Below are 18,344 nucleotides of genomic sequence, written 5' to 3'. Positions count from 1 at the left end.
CAGTGTCCCATGCAGCCCACACCCTGCTGTCCCACACACTGCCTATACCTCACACATACACCCACACATCCCCACCCCCCCAATCCCCACACCCCACCATACCTACACACACCCCACTTCCACCACACCCCAATCCATCACCATACACCCCCACACACTTCCCACACCTAAACACATGCACCCACACACACATTCAACACTGTCCCACAAACCCCACAACCTAGCCACACATCCTACACCCCCCACACATCCACACATACACCCCACATGCACCCCACCCCCACCATGCCCACACACATGCCCCCACCATACCCACACACACACCCAAGAGTTCCACATACCCCGCACCTCAACCACATCCACACACATCCCATACCCACACCCCACACACACTCACCTCTCCCACACTCTCAAACACCCCAGCTGCACCATACCCACACCCCACACAGAACCACAGACCCCTTAACTACATACTCCTGAACCCCCCCCCACATATAGCCCCCCAGCCCTCCACACACAATATAAAGCAACCCCCCCAGAGTATTTTCTGGGCAAGGGGATAGATTTCTGGTTGTAAAGGTCAGGGCTTAGGGGGCAGGACTTCCAGTCCCAAGATGGCGACCAGAAGGTGGGGCACCTGTCAAGGGATGGGGTTACGCTTGCAGCCCTCAACACCTCACCAAAACTTATTCAGCGCTCTCCAGCTGAAATAGTTGCCTGCCCCTGTGGTAGAATGTAATCAACGGAGTAATAATTTGGCCAGGGCACTGCGGTTAATAGCTATACTCAAATAAAAAAATACTGTTAAATTGAATGGCCAAAAGTACTTAGGATCTTAATATACTACATTTTATCCAGAAGATAGTATCCTTGCTACCACAATGTCTTCTAATATTCTTCTGGGGCACAAGATGAATAATAATTTAGATTGAAGTGTGCTTCTTAACACACTTAACTGGGGGTCTGGTTTTTCCATTTCTGCCTGCACTGCCCCCTACCCCACCTCCCCTCTGGGGTAGAACTGCAGCCTAAGGGGAGTGGTGGTTGTGGAGTAGAACTGTAGCCCAGCATGCTGGTGGGAGGAGGTGAGGGCAGTGTGGTCTGCTGTCGGCCCCCTGCCCCCTGGTCTGTTACTTCTCACACTGCTGGCAGTGCGGCTGGCATGGGAGTGAGGGGCACAGCAGGGTTAGCGGGGTGGGAGGCTGTGGGTTGGGAGTGAGGTGCACTGGTGGGGATGGAGGGCTGTGGGTCAGGAGTGTGGGTCTGGCAGGGCTGAGTAGCTGTGGCTTGGGAGTGAGGGGCACCAGTATATCAGGACTGATGTGCGCCATAAAGCAGCAGTGGGGGGTAGCTGCAGCTGGACCCATGTCCTGGGGAGTGAAGTGGGCAGGGGGAACCCTAATTATTCTATGACCAAAAAAATCAAAAGCCAAAATATATACATATTTAGAATTTGTTTTATTGTAATGATTGAGGCACTATTAGGCTTCTAAATTGCTTTAACATTGTAAATATATGAATACAGCATTATGTTCAGCTGATCCCTATATATAAAGTGGTGTTTCATTTTAATTGTAGAAAAATATGGATTTGGGCATTTTTAAGCGGAAATTATTTTTTAAACCAGAGAAATTCAGATTTTTAAACAGCGAAAGCCAGGATCTTTGCAAATCACCAACATTCCTTTGTCTAAGAGCTGAAATTTCTGTGGAAGCCTTCCATTGAAGATTTGATCCAATCCTGTAATTTGCCATCTCTAATTGAAGCATACCTATGGCTGAAAGTTCTTACTACATGTCTCCTGTCATACAGGCTTTAAAGGGCTAAATCCTATTTACCCTTTGTGCATTTAAATGGCAAATACATAGATGCATACTTGCTGTGTTTGACACATGCATACAGTTTGGGATTCTGTTTTCACCTGCAGTTCACCCTGTGCCTGTACTTGCCAGAAGTGAGAGGGGGATGAAGAGGATCTGCTCAGCTTTTAGACCAGGGATGGGCAATTATTTCAGGTGGAGGGCCGCTTAATGAGTTTTGGTGAGTTGTAGAGGGCCGCAAGGGTAGCCCTGCCCCTTGATGGTTGTTTCACCCCCTTGATGCCATTTTGGGACCAGAAGTCCTACCCCCTAACCCCTGACTTTTGCTGTCAGAAGTCCCTCCCCTTGCCCCCCCCCAAGTGCTCCTTTTGCAGGTGGGTTGCCAATCTTAGAACTAGGAAAAAATCAAATCATACACTAAGTCAAACACCAACTATAACATTTTATTATGAAAAATATTTTTGCCATGATTTGTATTTGCGTACTGCATATAGAGGTGATTGCATAATAACTCAAAAATAATTTTTTAGTCTCGTATATTATGGGGGGTATGTATGGTGGGGGGGGTGTGTATGGTGCGGTGTGGGTGTGTGTAGGGGGGTGTGGGTGTGAGTATGGTAGGGTGTGGGCAGTGTAGACAGTTTGTGGGGGGGGTGGGGGGCCATGTTGGGGGACATTGTATATATGGGGGGTTGTGGAGCAGGGCAGTGTGGGGTTTGTGAGGTGTGAGAGACAGTGGGGAGAGTGGGGACCCCCCTGCAGCAGCAGGCGGGATGCTCAGGGCATGGCGTGGAGTGTGGCTTCAGCCAGTGCTGCACATCACAGCAAGGGGTGCAGTCTTCACCAGGCCATCTGTATTGCTGGTGCTCCCTGCCACTCACACGCAGTCCCCACACTCGGTGGGGCATGGGAGGGAAGCCCCATGTGCTGGAGCCCACTGCCTTCCCCAACATGGTGACAATTTTTTTTGTTTTTGATGTTGAAGAGAAAAGACCTACTGAAATGTAATGGCAGGACATTGAAGATAAACATTCAACTTTAATATGGGGGACAGTTTCTCAGCAGTGATGGTGTTTAAACGCTGGAACAGTTTATCAAGGGACGCAGCACCCTTACCATTGCATGCCATCTTTAAACTGAAATAAGATAGCCAAAGGCATACTTTTTGTCCAGTTGTTTTGGAAAAATTCTGTGGCCTGTATATTGAAGAAGACACTGTAGGATCATAGTGGTTACTTCTGACCTGAAAGTGTATGCTAGTCATCTTGTGAATGTGTAGCTTTTAGCAAGGTCAGATACTATTTGTGTTTAGTGCTGACCAGTAGAGTTTTGGCTATCTTTTCATTTGTGATTTACTTTCTACTGTTTGGCATCCAGTTTTCTTCTTTTTGCAGGGATATTAGCAAGATATGTTGAAGAGTCAAGATTTGTTTTTAGGTTTGACATATGTTGTAACTTAAGATAAAATAAGTCAAATTCAGAAATGATATCTCTGGTAATTTTATGCATCCTACCTATTTTTTATCATATCTATTGTGTCCAGCACTCTTTATCCATCACTGATAATATTTTGTTTCCTTTATCTCTCTTCCTGGTAGTTTTGCCTCTATATTCAATTGCCTCAATTAGTGATGCTTTTCATTCTCCTGTTTTAGTTTCCAGCTGTCTGTACTTGAGAAGGCCTACTTATTTGTGCAGTTTTTCTAAACCTTCTTTGCAGTTGTTCCTTCTTTTTGCTTCTTACAGATAAGGAAATTAAATTTCTCCTAACCAAAGCATCTGATCAAGGGACTGGAGAGGGTTTTAAGAAAGTTGGATTCCAAATGTTCTGTTATAGCTTTTTTCCATTTCCAGAGGAGAGATTTTCTTTTTTAAGCAGACCTTGGGTATATCTTCATCATTAATGTTGTCACTGTGCCCAGCTGCCTTATCATACGGTTAGGGTTATGATGTTTTCCACTATATTTTCATATGCAACTTGGTATTTGAAAAAAAGAGATGAGGAAATATGTGTGCATATGCATACATGCATGATTGCCTGCATACAGTCTTTCTCCCTGTATATGTCACAGAGACAATTCTTCAGTCATAGGACTTTCATAGGTTGTTGTTCAGTTTCTTTGCTGAAAATTCAGAACTCTCAACAGATGCTGCTGGGCCTAGCCAGATCCTCCTTCTCTGCCTCTCAGCTAAGACACTCTCAAAGGTTCTCAGTTTCTCAATTCTAGATGCATGTTGGGAACTCTGTGGACCTTGGACTGGATACTCATTTGTCTGTCACATATTATAAAATGCATGCCCCTCTTCTGTTGGTCTTTTTCATAGGAGCCAAAAGGGAGAAAAATGCTGCAGGATGTCTAGCCTTTTCCATGTCTGCTCCTTCCCCGTCCCACCCCTCCCTGCATCATCTTAGATTTCTGCATAAACCAGGTTTTTGCCAGTATTCCTGGGTTTGGAAGACAAAAGTGAGTGAATGTAGTTGTATCTTGTGTTTCATGTATTTTAGAAGTCCTTTGCTCAGTGGCTACTGATTTTAATCAATTGAAAATGTCCAGAGCAAAAGAGTAGCTGTTGTTGATGATAAACAAATCTATTGTTTTACAGTTTAAAAAACTGGGGAAACTCCCCCCCCCCAAAATGGGCCCTGTGGGAAACAAAATAATGGAAGAGAAGTTATTAAAAATTTGAACTATAATGTACCCTAGTTATTGCATACAGGTAGCATATCAGGTAGATAGATAAGGATGAGCTTCTGAAAATGATACCTCATATTTTTCACAAAGCGTTTCCTTTTTATACATTGAATTGAACTGAAATGTGTTATTCACTTAGGAGAATGTAAGTGGCCCCATTTTTGCACCATGACTCAAGTCAGATTGTTGCTCATAGTGAGCTATAAGTAATTTTCCCAGAGGTGAAAGTGACTTGAAAGAATAATAACTTTTAAAAAATAATAGTTAATGCCCATGTGGGCCTTTTCAGGTATATGAAAATGTTTTGCTAAAAATGTTGGATAACTTTGGTATCTCCATTCTACAGCTGATAAAACTGAGTCAGAGGATGTTAAGTGACTTGTCTAACATTGCTTGGTTGGTTGCACATCCCAAAATGTATTTTAGCCACTTTAAAAGGGGAGGGAAACAGTTGCTCAGAAGTATACAGCAGTTGCTGTGCCCTATCTGTTAAGTCTGCATCATCCTGTAGTGATACAAGTGAACTAAATCTCCCTAACCTTGGTTCAGAATGAAGCAGGGTTAAAATTGGAGTGGTTTTGTTACACATGTGTTGCTGCAGTGTCATTCTCAGTTAACAGTTGTATGGTATCAGCTTATATTACTTTTATATTACAGGCAGTCCTCAGACTTATGACACAATTGATTCCTGAAAACCACGTCTTAAGTCAAAATGCTGTAACTCAGAACTGATTTTTCCCATAGGAAACAATGTTATAAATGGGGGATTGGTTCCTGAACCAAGGCCCAATACCCTATTTTCACCAAAAATAACCCAGAATTTTGTACTCAATCAGTTATAGATGAGTAATATAGCTAATTAATGCATTTGTATTGTAAATAGCAATCATATTGATTTGGAAGAACTTCTTTGAGGAGACTTTGCTGGACATTTTGAAGGACTCTTGGTTGGACGTTTTGAAGGGTTCTTGGTTGAAGTATTCTTAGGAGTGTTGGCTGCAGGTTTTTTATAGTCTTGCCTGCTTTCTTAAAGAAAGTGTCCAAGGAAGTTTGGGCAGGTGTTGTCCAGGGAAATGGGTGATGCAGCGAACTTGTTCACTGGTGTGGCTTGGCATCAGATCAAGTGTTGTAAAGTTGAAACTGAGGTCAGAAAGTTGAAACAGGGTGTCAATTTATAAACCTTGTAAGTGCGAAACATTGTAACTCGAAACGTTGTAAGTTGAGGACTGTTTCTACTACTATTATTACATCTGCCTATACCTGTATTCTCCACTGCACTGTGTCTTACATAATTCTTTGTATCTCTGCAGTATGGAAGTAAAATGCTCTCATTTTGCCTTACTAATAATTTATCCCAGGGTGCTCTATCTCTTCCCTCCAGGGCAGATCTGGCCCATGGAGCCTTGGCATCTGGCCCACAGGGCTCACCATGGGTGGGAAAATTTGACAGTGGGGAAATGGTGGCAGTTAAAACTGCCACCCCTCCCTGCTGCCAAATTCCCAAGCCCTACACAGCAGATTGGAGTGTGGCTGTTCTCCCTCCCCTCACGGGCAGATTGGGGCCAAGCTATGCCCCGTTCTGCACAGTTGGATTACAGTTAAGTCATGCCCCCTCCCCCTGTGCACCTGGATTGGGGCTGGGTCACATCCCCTTTCCCCTGCAGGGATGGGCTGAGGTCAAGCCCCCTTCTTCCCACAGCCAGATCAGGGCATAGCCAATCCATTTTCCCATGTGTGGCTGGATTCAGGCCTGCCACACCTCCTCTCCTCGTGCACCTGGATCAGAGCTAGGCCATGTCTCCTTCCCCCTGTAGGGCTATGCCATATCCTCTTCTCCCCACATATTTGGGACTGGGTTGGGGCCAAGCCAAGCCCCCTTCCACTGCATGGCTGGATCAGGCCCAGACTGCCTTTCCACCCCTCTCTGTATGGCTGGATGGGCCCTGCTGTGCTTGTCCCAAGCATCAGATTGGGACCATTAGCTGGATCTGGCCCACTGCTCATTTGGCCCAGCAGACAAAAAGGCTGGGCACCTACCCACTAATTTACATTAATTTTGTAATGTTCTAAGCTAGGGATGTCAAAGATATGGATGTGGTCCATGGAACCATATGGTCCAGCCTATGAGTCTCAGACTGACTTCATGTGCCACATTCAATAAATGCCAGCCCTGGCCTGGATGGACCTGGTGTCAATGTGTGTCCATGGTCTACATGTGGTTCCGGCTGGCCCTGCATACTGGCTGGGGGGTTGGTCCAGATTGGGCCCACAGATCAGCCCCATGCACCAAGGCCAACATACCGGGCTGGTTCAGTGCATTCAGCATGTACTCCAGTATTCACCTCATTCAGCATGTGCCCCATGCTGGCTCTGCATGAGCCCCAGACCAGGGCCAGCACACATTGCAAAGTGGGACTGGTCTGGGATGTGCACTGCATAAAGTGCCCACACCAGATGGACCCTGTGCACTGGTTCCTGTGCATGGTACTGGTCTGTGGGCCAGATCTGACCCATAGACTGGCCCTGCATACCTTATCTGGCTCACAAGGCCAAATTAATTTGATACCCTTGTTAGGGATTACACAGTTTACAAGATAGGAGATTGTAGAACTCTGAGGCTCTCGTAGAAAAATATGTTGCAGCCAATCTGCCCAGGACTTGCTAATCCTCCTAGCTACTTGCCTGCCACTCCTTTGATGTTTAAGAAAATCCAAAAAAGCAGAAAGTAAATATTGGGATATAGATCTGTTGGCTCTCACTGGAACATAGTTAGCCATCCAGCCTGTTCATGAATCTCCTCCATCCCCATCCCCTGCCCTTGCCATACCAGATGCTCTGAGGTGCAGTTCTTCAGTTATAATCTTTACTTAGTGCACCAATACAGTGTTATGAGCACTTGCAGATCATCCAATGCCTGTGTCACTGACTGTTCTCAATAACTGATCTTACAACCTCACAGGTCCTTAATTCGGTTCAGTCCTTAACTTTACTCACCCCTTCTGATCTCTGGGTAAACTCCTTCTCCAATCACACTCGTGGTTATCCCACACAGCCAGTATTCAAATAAGCAAGAGTTCTAGTGCTACTCTGCATTAAACAGGGTACCAACTGTGAACTGTAACTGGCCTAACACAGTCCCCAGGCTTAGTCCCCATGTTGTATCACAGTTGGAGAGGAAAATCCCATCTTCTCAGAGCAGAACCCCTTAGCGAGCCCTCTGCTTCTTCTTCCCTTTTCAGATAATGGTCAAGAAAAGCTGCACTCACCAGACTGGTTCCATAGCAGTCTCCCAAGTGACACTCTCGCTTCAGATCTCACCTCAGGTAAGTCTTGCAGCTTTTGGTTCTCCTCTGCAAGACCCGTTGACCCCAACTGAGTTTGGGTAATTGCTGTACCTCCATATGGCAGCATGAGGTCTTTCTGCTGCTGGTCTCCCCGCTCTTGGGAGGCAACTCGCCTGACCCCCGGGCCTTTTACTTCTAGGTCAGCTGCTGGAGCCTATCAAGGCAGCTACCCCTGTCAGCCCACTGTCCTGTTAGGGCCGCAGCAGGAATCAGTAAAGTCGATTTTCTCTTATTAAACTCGCTTTATTGGCTTCCTTCTCCATGCAGCTAAGACACTCTTTTCCATAGTTAATCTGCCTTCTGACCAATTGTGGCAGGGTACGATGCTGCCCTGTCACAGCGACAAGCAGACCCCAGCTCTTCATGCTCTTAACCAGTGCCCAGTCTATTCATGGTGAAACTATTTGTTTGCATAAGGTCAAGACATGGTGAATTAAGGGCTGTAAGGTTCCAGTCCTCTCTGCTGTTGTGAATGGAAAGTGATGAGACCTGCATGGGCTGGGACCTGCAGAAAGGCAGATGGCCTCTCCAGATCCATTATTCAATTATTCATCTTCCCTTTTTCTAAGCTTGCACAAGACTTTTGTTGTATATAACCTAAAATGTATACTCTGGACAGAAAGAAGGGCATTTAGTTTAAGGAGGCAACTGCTCCATGCCAATAACCTCCCACAGATCTACTGGGACACCAAGAGTAAGGTAATAGTGGCAGAATGTTCCATTAAATGTTTTCTACGAAGTTATACAAGAAAATAATGAGGGGTCTAAATGAGAGGCCAGAGTGAAACAAAGTTTTTTTCTAGAGGGAAGTTCTGGGAAAAATAAGGAGTATATCTGAAATTAGTCTAAAAGAGGAATTGAACAATACTATCATTTGAAGGATTCAAAACAAATAACTATTCAAAGGAGCCAACAGCAGTAGGCCAACAATAGCCATTCATCACAGCAAAGATGATGCAGAGAGCTTTGAATAAATTGGACATTAACAAATCACCTACAAAGGATGGGATACACTCTAGGAGTTGATGAAAGTTGAATAAAAAAGAGTGGTAGGGCCAGTTTGTTTTTTGACATACTATACTATAGTGAGGAGAATCTCTTTGCTTAGGAGAGTATGGCAGTATAAGGAATGTAACTCAGAGATGTACTAATTTTTAAGGAGTAAAGTAGGTGAAGCGGGGTAATATGGACCTGCTAGTCTATCTTGTGTACCAGAATACGTTTTTGTAAAATATCAGGGGAAATCTGGGTTATAGGAGAGACTAGGTCAGAGCAGCTAGCAAGAGAGTTCACTAGAAACATCTTTGTGAGGTGTGAGATTTCTTCTTATTTCTAAATGCTGATTTGTCTAGAACACAGGATAGGAGCTTAAGTCTCAAACAGCATTCTTGCCTTGTAGGTTTACAAAAATTAGCTGCAAACATACAACGGAACAAATTAAATGAGGTATCTCTTCTCCCCGCCCTTTACTGTTTGTCTTTGAGCAATGCAGATTCTTGTCTCTTTCTGCCATGAGAAAAGTCCAGGCCCCTGATGAAAGTCCTTTCCTGTATGGCTCCCATCTGGCAATGTTTCACTCAGATACTCCTGAATCTTTGCTAGGAATAACCCAAAGGCCCTGGTACCTCTTCCTGGCTTTTATAGGATTCCTTTCCAGGGCCATACTAGGACACACACAGTTGGGCTGTAGAATCCTTCCAGGGCTATAGTCCCCTTCCCTCCCCTAAGTGCTGAACTTAATATGAGCAGCTAGAACTGTTGGCTGACTTGTTTCACTTTAGTACTCAGAGGAAGTATCTACATGAGAAACTTTACTACTGAGCAGGCTAATAAGCTTTGCAGTAAAGATTGCATGTCTACATGTGCACCCCTGTTAGGCTGGAGTAAACTAATTAACTCCACAGCAGGATAGCATTTGTAAATACTAGTCCTATCCTTGTAAATACAAGTGCTATCCTCCTGCAGAATTTTTTACTCTGCACAAGCATTCATGTAGATGGACGTGGCTGGGGCATGAGGATGCTTCAGTGAGGGGCCTACCTGCTGGCTAGCTCTGCACTGGAGCACCCTTGTGCCCTAGCCAGATCCTTCACACATTGTGGGAGAGCAGCCCTGGGCTGGCAGGCTCCCTGCTGGCTGGGGCTGCTCCTATCTGACTCAACATGCTGTGGTCCTGGGCACACATTCAAATGGTGCACTGGGGAACAATAAGCTCTGGGGCAGTCAGCATCAGAGTTTCTTGCTTCACATTAATTGCATGTGTAGACATGCCCAGAGGCAGCAGTTCTCAACCTTCTTGCTCGTGATTCCAAACTAGTAATCTTTTTACTTATCTATGTATCCCAAATAGTTCTCATTCTGTCCTGGCTATATCTGTCATATGTGACTTGATGTTGGGTGAGGCAAGAAAGAATGCTTTCCACCTCCTGCTGTTGTCATCAGTAGAGGCGCACAGATACGTCAACGGCATATCGGATTGGTGCTGATAAGAGGAAAATTAACATTATTGGCAATTGCCTTTTTTTGGCTGATAATATCACTGATAAATGCTGTGTGTATGCATGCAGCCGCAGCATGCACATGGCCAGGAATGCAGCCAGGCAGCTTGGAGAGCAATATCTGTCCAGTAAGTCTGTGGTGTGGAAGGAGCATAGGGGAGAGAAGAGGCATGGGGGCAGTCTGAGAGCCCCTCAGTGGGGGAAGGTGCCCTGATCTGCACCCCCACACCTGGGAAGGGGCAGCGCCAGGGCAGACGCTGCTCAGACAGGGCACTGAATGCAACCCCGGGGCTGGGAGTGGGACAGAGCCACGGGCAGCTCATCCAAGAAGCACAGGTAGGTGGGGAGTAGGTGCTCCCCACCACTGCATGCACCCTGAGGGGAGGCATGGGGGACATGTGCTCTCCTGCAATTGTATGTGGGGTGAGGGCAGGCTGCAGGCTCAAGGCCAGGGCCTGTGCCAGCCTCTTTCCAGCACAGAGCTGGGCCAGGGCTGTGCAATGGGGCAGGGCCAGGGCTGTGCATGGGGCAGGCACGGGTGGGGTGCGCTCAGCTGCATGTAAGAGTGGGCAGTGGCTGCAGTGACATTGGGAGGGGGGCTACAGGGAATTTTGGGGTGTCTATAGCCCCCCAAATCTCCCCTAGCACTGCCTGTGCTCAGAGCACTGTGCTCTGCTGCCTTTCCCTTGGGAGTCCTGTGCTGACCATGCGTCCCTTGCCCACCCCACAGCAGGGGGCTCTCAAACAGGGGCGGTACTGGGGGGGGCTCTAGCCACCCCCAAATTCCCTATAGCCATCCCTCCCAGCGTTGCCACCACTGCTGGCCACCCTACACAGCTGAGGCCACCTCACCTGCCCTGAGCACGGTTTCCCAGGCAAGCCCCCCGCCAGGAAGAGGCTGGCACAGCCCCTGGCCACAAGCCTGCAACAGGCAGTGTGCCTCTACCCTGCACACAAATTTGGGGGTTCATATGCCCCCCATGCCTCCCCCGGGGGTACTTGCAGTGGCGGGGAGCTGCCCCCTCTTCCCACCCTGCCCACGTCCCCTGGATGAGCCACCTGAAACTCTGTCCTGCTCCTGGCTCCAGGGTCACATCCACTGCCTTGGCTGGGCAGCCCTTGCCTTTGCTCTTCCCCACCGCCCCCACCATGAGGGCCCTGATCTGCACCCCCACACCTCTTCCCTCCCCCACGCCCTTTCCCTTCACACACTCACCAGCAGGATGTTGCTGTCCAAGCTGCTGGGCTGCATCCCTGTAAATCAGCTGTTGGATTGGTATTAGCTGATATGGTTAATAATCAGCTATCGATATTGACCAATATTGGTGCACCCCTAGTCTTCAAGAATATGTGCCTCAGTTCTGTTTGTCCTCTAGGCTGCAATGGTAGGGGAAGAATTGTCTGTGGAAACATATGGGCTACAGCATGGGTTTCAGGTCCTCATGGCTGCTGCATTCAAGTGGAAAAGGGTCATCTGTGGATATTTAATATTACAGAAAGCTTCTGGTGGTATATTTGGTCCCATTCTTCCACAAACCTTAGGGTGCTTGGTGTCTTTTATAATATGAACCAGTGGGGTAAAAGCTTGCATTCCTTTTTATTTGTAAAGTCCTGGCACCTTTGGGTGATAGCAGAATGCAAATAAAATTAATCATGCCATTCTGTGTGTATTCTGTGAATAAACAGTGAATTTCTTTTCCCAGTCATCTCACTTGGGCACATACGTGAGCACTAAGTTCATTGTGAACATTTTTATTTTTAAAAAATGAAAATGGGAATACCATCTAACTCTGGTACATTCCCAAGTTATAAATCAAAATGTGGGTGCATATGAATAGATTAAAATATTTTGTTAATATATTCTTGATAAGTTGAAAATAGAATAATGTTTTTAACCTTCTCCAGATAGTTTGTCATAGTAAAATGCTGAGTCCTTTTTTAATCCTGTAAAGCTAATCATAAAATATTTAGGTCCTTTACAATTTGTGGTGACCTCTGGTTTTAATAGAAGAAACCTATAGTTCCTTTACAGTATAACTAGGAAATTATTCTTGACCATGCAACATTGAAAACAGCTAACTAGATTTGTGGAGGAACTCATTCTCATGTGTACAATTAATTAAAAATTGGTGAAACTAAGGCTAGCCTGCAAGGAAACACATGGGACAGCTCTGAGGAAATAAGTGTGATTTAAAGAGAGTCTAAAATGGCTGGGTCACGGTGTCAGAGAAAGAACCCTCTCTTGCAAAATAACAGCTATTGAGGATGCATGTATATGTACTTTCATAGAAAGCTTGGATGCTGTTTCTTGGTATCAAACTGCTGTACACTTACTTGAGTGGTTTCGTAGGCTATTAGTAATTTTCCACATTGGTAGGTAGGAGGCTTGGATTTGAGTTTTGGTTTGAGTGGTTCCAAAGTCAGGCCGATGAAGCTTGGACCAGTGGCAGAAGGGGAACATGCTGAGCTGACTAGGCCAGGAGAAATGAAGCCTGATATCTAGTATAGCGAGTGCAGGCCACTATTCATTGATACAGTATTTTGAAGGGTTAGCAAGGGCCTGGTCCAGTTCCCACTGAAATCCTACTGGAGTCTTCAGTGAGAGCTGGATCAAGTCACCTCTGAAGCCATGATGGACCTTTTGAAGAACTATGGGTGTCTGTAAGCAGTAAACAGATACTTCACAGCTATTACTTCCCCATCTAGCATAGGTGGGTAAGGAACAGATGGAGCTGTAGCTTTACCTCTTACTCCAGGGGTGGGCAATTATTTTGGCCGAAGGGCCATTTAATGAGTTTTGGGGAGTTGTCAAGGGCCACAAGGGTAGCCCTGCCCCTTGACAGGTGCCCTGCCCCCTGGTCACCATTTGGAACCAGAAGTCCTGCCCCTAACCTTTGCCATTGGAAGTTCTTCCCCTTGCCCCTGGAAGTACTCCTTTTGAGAGAGGGGGGGTGCCATCTTGGAACCAGAAAAAAGCCAAATCATATACTAAAAGTCAAACACCTACTATAGTATATTTTAATTTTATTACAAAAAATGTTTTTGTCATGATTTGTGTTTGAGCACCATATATAGAGATGATTGCCTAATAACTCAAAAATAGTCTTACTCTTGTATATTGTGTGTATATATGTTTTGTGTGTGGGGGTATGTGGTTGGGGATGAGTGTGTGTATGGTGGGGTGTAGGGGATGTGTGTGCTTTGTGAGTGGGTGTGGCTGTAATTGTGCAGGGGTGTAGGGTATGTTGGGGGTGCATATGTGGGGAGTTGTGGGGGCAGGGTGTAGGAAGGTAGAGGGGTGTGTGGGGATCCCCCTCCCAAACTCGCCCTATGGCACCAGCCCCCTTCCACTGGCAGCAGCAGCAGGTGGTGGGCACTTGTGGCAGGTACTGCTGTCCAGTGGTGCGGCTCCAGCCAGTGCTGTACATGATGGCAAGGAACACAGCCAGGTTTGGCTCACTTCTATTGTGTGGACCTCCCCATAGTGCATGTGCAGCTCCTGGCACTCGTGTGCCACCAGGAGAAGCCCTGCATGATGGAGCCGGCTGTCTTCCCACCCCATGGCAGGCAGGTCCCAGAACTCCACTGGGAAACAGCTCTCCCCACTTGATTGTGTCTGGCTGGAGGCTGCCCCTGTGGTGCTCTGCATGAGCTGAGTAGTCCCATCTGCTTTCACCCAAGGCAGCTTGTGCCATGCTTCAGCCATCACCCACTGACAGAACCGCCCCAGCTGTGCACACAGCTTCCCAGCACAGCTGCTCCTGCTCCTGCTGCTGCAGCTGCAGCTGCAGCTGCCCAACCATTGCTGGGCTCCCCCTATGTCCAACAGATCTTCCTCCTCCTCCTCCCCTTGCTGTGCTGCTACAGGCAGTAGGTAGTGCAGGGAAGAGGTGGCAGCCATAGGGACATGTGCTGGGTACCACATGCCCAGCCAGGTCGGGGGAAGCTGCAGCTGGGTGGTTTCTGTTCCAGTACAGGGGGCTCCATCTTTCAGCTGCCTTCCACCCACTTGGCTACCCAGCATGACGAGGAGCCACCTGCAGGCAGCCAAGTGGGTGGAAAGTGACCAGGAGCTGGAATTATTCTTTTGGAAAGCCAAAACGGAAAGGCTTAGAACAGCATTATGCAAGAGGGTTGGACTCGAAGACCTCTGGAGGTCCCTTCTGGCACTTCTCTATGATTTTATGATTGTATGATTCTTTGCCCCATGTTCTGAAAAACGGCTTGCGTTTTCTCTTTAACATCTTCCCACTATTTCACTCTTCTTGTATATATTCCTTTCATTGCTTCCCATTCTTCATAATAGCCTCTATACCATCTGCATACTTGTTCATCTTCCAATAGTCTTGTATTTAACTTATACTTCCCTCTAGCTTGTGTTCCTTACTCTCCCACTTCCAACACTGTCCTCAGTAGCAGGTGGTCAGAGAAGACCAGTGTTCTCTCTGTTGTTTTTACTTTCCAGTCTACAGACCCAAACATGAGTTGCCACCCACATCCACTCTAGTAAACCTACTCTCAGCTCCAGGCATGGAGACTTTTCAGTGTTTATGCTTTTCATAGTTTATGCTTTGCCACCATTCTTACCACTATCCACGAGGACCTCCTGAAGTGTCTCTCCCCTTTCCTCCAAGATATAATTAAAATATTCAGCCAGTATTAGGGGCAGTGCTCCTGGTAGGAGGACTGTCAGTTCTTCAGAGAGGGTGCAGTATGCCTCTTGTTCTGCCAGTGCATAAACTTTCAATATTATAAACTTTTCCCTTCCCTTCTCCCTGATCACCTGTAACACATTCTTCCCCCCATTATCTCCTGATAGCTTATTAGTTACATCTGTAGAACTTTAATTAATACTACCACATTCACCACCCTGTTCTCATTACTGACCAACCACATAAATAGGTCATGCTTCCATCTTCCTATATGGTCTTTATATTCCCTGTGTCCTGGGATCCCATGTCTTCCTCCATTTGGTCCAAATACTGGTCCACCCCCATCCATTTTGCATGGCTGTGAATGCTTCCTGCATTAACCAGTATTAGCATGATAATCATAGTTATGCTTCAAGTCTAATCTGTGCACTGAAATCTAGGTCCTGGCATGACTCCGCTTCTGATTCCAAACTCTAGATCAATTCTTTCTTCTTCTCTTCTGTTCTTCCTCCACCTTCTCCTTTCAGCATGTCCATTGCATGCAACAAACTGTAAAATCTCTATTCTGGAGGGGCTTTGGATTCCCTCTGAAGGCCCTGATAAATTTGAGAGCTACAGGGCTGAGTGGATTGGGGGGAGGACTCAAATGGAGACTCCTGTTGTCTGTTCATCTCCTTTTCTTTCCTTCTGCATCTCTGTCTCCTCTCAAGTACCTCCCTCTCACATGTCCACTTCATGCATCCTCCAGACCACTCCATATTGTCATCATCTCCCTCCTTCTCCTCTTCTCTATTCTTCCACCACTCCCTACCCTTTCCCTTAGCCCTTGTTGCCTCCTTTCTCCCTCTCCCTATTCCTCCTATTGGAACTTTCCAATTTTCCTCCTACCCTTTCTCTCCCTCCATCTTGACTACTCCACTCATCCCTGCCTCTTCTCCCCCTCTCCTTGTTCTCGCTCTATAGCCCCCTTCACATCCTCCTGTTCCTTCTGTGCTCCCTTCTTCTCTATTCCTTTCCCCTTTCTAATCTCTTTCCTTTCCTCTCTCCTGACTTGTCCTCCTCCACGGGCCCCATCTCTCCCTCCCCCTCTGGCCTGTTTTCCACTGCCTCATCTGCTTTTTCTTCTCTCATCTTTCCCCCTGTGGTCTGCCCCTGCCCCTCCCCTCCCCCAGGCTGGTTTCCCCTGCTCTACTCTCTCCACCTGATCTTCTTTTGACTATATTTGCAAATGATTTGGGGCAGGTGTGTAGAACATGACCCAATTCTCCACACAAATTACACTTCTGTTCCTTCTTATACTCTTGCATTCTGCAACACTTCTTTGCATGCTTTGCAAATCTCATGTGGGCAGGCCATTGCCAAATGCCCCTCCTCCTTGAAACTCTTGCATAATTTTGGCTGTCCATAGTACATCACCAGTCCTTGGTAGGGCCCTAAGGCACTTTCTAGAGGCAGGTGTCATACCACACCTGCCCCTATTGAAGCTGTTCATAGTGATACCCAGGCTCTCCAGACCCAAGTCCATACCCCATTCAAGTCTTGGACCTTTTCCACTTTCTCCACTCTCTCGTACTGCCTTGATATACATCTTAATTGTAATGACTTATTCTCGGGCATCCTCAAAAGCCCCCAAATCAAAATATACCAGGATGGAGTCTTCCTGACATTCCTTGCAAGTCTCTCAAAACTGTCTAATACCTAAATGTTACCTCACAGTCCAAGTTGCTCCACATCTGGATTAGGCAATCCATATCAAGTGCCCAACCCTTTAGCATCCCCTGCTGAAATAGAGCTGAGTAATCTCTAGCTGCGAAATGCCCAAGGGAAAACCGTGTCTTGTGGAAATCTTTACACAGGACTGCTTCCTTCTCCTGGCTCTCATGCATTGTCCTCCACCAGGTGCAGTCTGTCCCATCTCTTTCCTTGCCATTTCAAACATTGCTGCTGCCATCGCTGCCCCTTCTGATCCCTCCTAGCCAGACCAGACCATCATCCTGATCTTGGCACACAGGCCAAAGAGCAATCTATTGATGGGAACCTTCCCCAAGGCTAGATTAGGGCAGCCCAAGGTGATTTAGCTGTGTGTCTACACAAGGAGATGCTAATGCCTATTAAGGTGCATTAAATAAGGCATGAATAGTTAAATTGCATTAGCGCATGTGCAGACATGCTAATGTGCATTAAGATGGTATCTATCCATTGACGCATGCTGCATTAATGTGGATTAGGGCATCTACACTAATGTGCATTAGTGCATCTATCACTAATGTGACTTAGCTGTTCATGCAGGTATCAAATTTAGATTCAAAGAGCCTAAAATCACCATTTTTAGCGCACATTAAGTGTAGACGTGACCTTTTAATGCACCTTAAATTGGGCTAATGTGCATTAAATGCATATGTGTAGATAGATCCTATGTTACTAAATTACTATGTGTTTTACTATAGGTGATGATTTGCCTATATGAAAATTACTACATTTAATTCAAGGTCAGTGTTATGAGATTTGCTCCTCGCTGCCATGTGCTCAGGGAGAGTAGGGTCTGATAGTGGGGTGAGGGGGAGGAGGAGAGGGGAGCTCTAGGGGGAAGAAGTTGGGGGCCAAAGGGCAAAGGGGCTGCCTGACCCCCCAGATTTATTTTCCCTGCTGTAGCAGTGGGAGGGGGACACATTCAAGGCAAGTCTCCAATAATTAGATTCTGTATCTGGAAAATTATATCATTTATAATTTTTTCATGTATAGTATCTAATTATTGGGGGGGTCATTTTATATTTGAGTAAATACAGTATACTTCTTATTTTTCTTCGCCTTGTGTCTCATGCTTTCTCCTTTCTCATTTAAAAAACTGTCAAGCAGAAAATTCTAATTTCTTCGCCATCAGTTTCTCTGATGGTATTCTTCAGTGGGGCCCTAGCTTATGTATGGAAATCCTTGAGATGCTCAGCAACACTTATTGGGCCATGCATTCCTAATGGCAGTCAGGGTCTTGCTGCTGTGACCTGCTTTGCCAGTATCTGTGGTGGAAGTACTGCATTGAGGTTTTACCTGTCCTGTTAATTCTATTTCCCATTGGTTGAAGAACTATGAAATCTACACTCTCCCTTTTGCATACGAGTCACTGCCATTTTAGTAGAACATATGATTACATTTATTGGGATTAGTCACATGAGTAAAGTTTTAAAGGATTAATCACTTACTTGTCTATCTGAATGTCATTTGTGTTTTATTTTTAAATGTGCTGCTTATTTTTCTGGTCTGAAATTGTTTAGATTTTGCCAAGTTAGTATACATAGCAGAACTCAATAGTTGAAAATAGTATAGGGAAATGAGCGTAATA

At 46.1% G+C, this 18,344-nt stretch overlaps 1 protein-coding gene across 5 annotated transcripts in view; it reads left to right on the top strand.

Annotated features, from left to right (window-relative positions):
• Positions 1-18,344, top strand: part of RARB (retinoic acid receptor beta) — a 533,822-nt gene that overhangs the window by 204,311 nt on the left and 311,167 nt on the right. Inside the window, exon 3 of one of the 5 annotated variants that reach the window (XM_090046514.1) lies at positions 7,753-7,836. The exons of the other annotated variants lie outside the window; for them this stretch is intronic. The gene's annotated coding sequence lies outside the window, so the exon portion shown is untranslated. The remainder of the gene's footprint in view (positions 1-7,752; positions 7,837-18,344) is intronic. 5 annotated transcript variants of the gene reach the window in all.

This window comes from Crocodylus siamensis, chromosome 5, assembly GCF_052110815.1.
Source record: "Crocodylus siamensis isolate JL-2025a chromosome 5, ASM5211081v1, whole genome shotgun sequence".
Taxonomy (NCBI): Eukaryota; Metazoa; Chordata; order Crocodylia; family Crocodylidae; genus Crocodylus; species Crocodylus siamensis.
Note: the sequence above shows the minus strand (reverse complement) of the source record. Positions and strands in the feature narration are given on the sequence as shown.